Source organism: Malus sylvestris, chromosome 16, assembly GCF_916048215.2.
Source record: "Malus sylvestris chromosome 16, drMalSylv7.2, whole genome shotgun sequence".
Classification (NCBI taxonomy): Eukaryota; Viridiplantae; Streptophyta; class Magnoliopsida; order Rosales; family Rosaceae; genus Malus; species Malus sylvestris.
Window position 1 is genome coordinate 34,679,413 of NC_062275.1, and position 2,575 is coordinate 34,681,987.

General features: G+C 37.2%; 1 long non-coding RNA gene across 2 annotated transcripts; it reads left to right on the top strand.

The window, feature by feature from the left end:
- Positions 1-362: 362 nt before the first annotated feature.
- LOC126606678 (uncharacterized) lies at positions 363-1,221 on the top strand. 2 transcript variants are annotated; one of them, XR_007617292.1, is made up of 3 exons: positions 363-566; positions 649-803; positions 1,148-1,221. It is a non-coding gene; the product is annotated as an uncharacterized LOC126606678 (long non-coding RNA). The 2 variants fall into 2 exon arrangements; XR_007617291.1 differs by having other exon boundaries at positions 1,163-1,221.
- Positions 1,222-2,575: the final 1,354 nt, after the last annotated feature.

The following is a 2,575-nucleotide window of genomic DNA, read 5'->3' on the forward strand; positions in this document are numbered from 1 at the left end:
ATTATACATAACCGAATGAGCTTAAATCATGTCCTAATGTACTTAAATCATAGTACGTAGTCGAATGCAAGGACGGAGCCAGGATTTTTTCCTTGGGTGGGCTAATTGAAAATAGTACTATAAAATCATATTTTATTTTTTGCTTATATAAACTTATATAATAATCAATATAAAAGAACAACAATATAATATAAACTATTCTCAAAATTGTGATAGCCCGTCCCGAGATTTTCATCGGGAAATGTGAAATGATGGAATTACCCTTGGACGTTATTTGGGGTGTGAGTTATGTTTGGTTTAATTTTGGGATTTTTGGAACCAATTAGAACTAAGATTCTTCTTAGTTTTGGTTGGTGGCTTTTTGGACCACACAAATCCCTATCACCCTTTCTCTCTCTCTCCTATCCCGTACCTCTCTCTTTCGCAGAACTCTCTCTCTCTCTCTCTCTCTCTTTTCCCTCACGTACGGACCACACCCAAAGACCCTTAAATTTTCACAGATCGAAGGTGTTGAAGGTACCATTGTATTCTTCATGGTGTGGCGAGTCCAGGGGTATCATTTTCAGGTAAGAAACCTTTCGATTTCACGTCGAAATATCAACTCCGAATTTAGCACTGTTCACGAACTTTGTAATGGTTGGTTCTTAGGACCATCCAAGCTCACAGTGAGCTCTAGGAGGTTCCCACGAAGCTCGGGAACGTTCGTTTGGAAGTTTTGGACGTCGAGAAGCCCTAGTTCGTAGGTGGCCGGTTTTGGCAAAATTATCCCGACGAGTTTTCGAAGGATTTGGAAGTTTTAAAAGGTATAGCCTTCTTCCTCTCAAAATTTGTGAAGTTTTGGTGAAAATTTCGTGGAAAACAGTGTACAAACGAGTGAGAAATTGGCATTTACAGGTTTGCCCAGTTTTTGGTGCCGGTGAGATTTTTCGGCGTCTGGAGGTAGGGGATGACGCGCGTGGGGGCGCGTAGCACCGTGCCCCTCCCGGCACGTGGGGGCACGTGCGACGATGAAAAATTATTTTATAAATATCTCGACGTCCGTGATGTTGAGTAGGTCACTGTGGTATATTCATATACCTAAATTGAGCAATGTATGAGAAGTTATTAGCTAGTTTTGCCTATGTGTTTTAAAATAACGTTTTTATAGTTTATTCGCATATAGGTGAGACTTATCTCGAGGACGAGCGTATCCACCGGCGAATTGGAGGCTACGATGATGCGTAAAATAACTAAACACACAAATTAAACCCTCTTTTTATCAATTGTAGTAAAGTATGTAAGTAGGGATCGTTCTAGGCCGGGGATTAGGAGGGATTGCTAAATCACTTGGAAACTGACTTGAAAACGTGAAAACAAAGTTTAAAACACTAACTAGACTCAAAGAATGCAAAACTATACTTTAAAACACTAAAACAACCAAAAGACTCAAAACAGCCCCTAAACACTCAAAACTACCTTAAAAACACAATCTGGGCAATTTTGGGACTCTCACACAAACTTGGACAAATTTTGGTTTTCTAATGAACTAAAACACTTGAAAACATAATCTAAGACAAGTTCTAATTAATATGACTCAAAGAAATAAGATGGGGTTGATTTTTGACGAAAATAATTAAATTAAGACAAGAACAAAGTAAACAAATTCTTAGACAAATTTGGGTGAATCAAAACACTCTAACACACAACCAAAACAGAAATTAAACACTTTGAAACAATAAAGTAAAAGGGGGATTTTGGTTTTAATGAATTTGAAAACAAAACAACTTTGTAAAACAAAACAGATTGTAAGTGAATTTGAATGAAACTTATGGATGGAAGATTAGCTAGGAGGTTCTTCTCCACATATGTCACACTTGCATACAAAACGATTTCCAGTTGCTTTTCGATAAGCTATGAATACTCAACGCCCCAAATTAACCGTGAATTGCACTAATTAACCCTCAGTTTTTTCCACAAGTTATTAGGTTGGATGATTGCATACGACAACCCAAAACATTCCCTACAAGTTCCCTACATGAATTGCATAATAGAGATACAAGCAAGAATCATTAAGTTCTATGAAAAACATAAGCATTGACGAGGCACTCGTTACTATGATTTGCATGAAACTTATGCCAAGAGTTTACTTAACGTGATTGTGACTAGCAACCTTCACTACTTGTGAATATAAGTTTATAACGATTAGGTGAAACTCCCTTATATTCTAGCGTCAAATTCATGCATGAAAATTAAGCGTGCACTCTTAACCAACATACACAAATTAGTTTTTATATGAACGGATAAGTAAATTGAATTCACAACTTATGAATCACAACTGGATGTAATCAAATCATATTGCAAGTATGAACATAGTTTCGAATCACCCCCTAACTAAGAGGGGTTTAGTTCCTCATACTCACAAAGCAAAGATACATAAAATTAGACATTAAAATCAAAGGAAAGAAAACACCTAAAATACTCCAACTTGGTAGCAAGTGCATCCAAGATTCCTCCTTTCCCTATGCTTGCGGCAGATTGGGTTATGGACAGATTTTGGGTAGTTTTATGATGTAGAATGGATGGGGAATGGTATGGA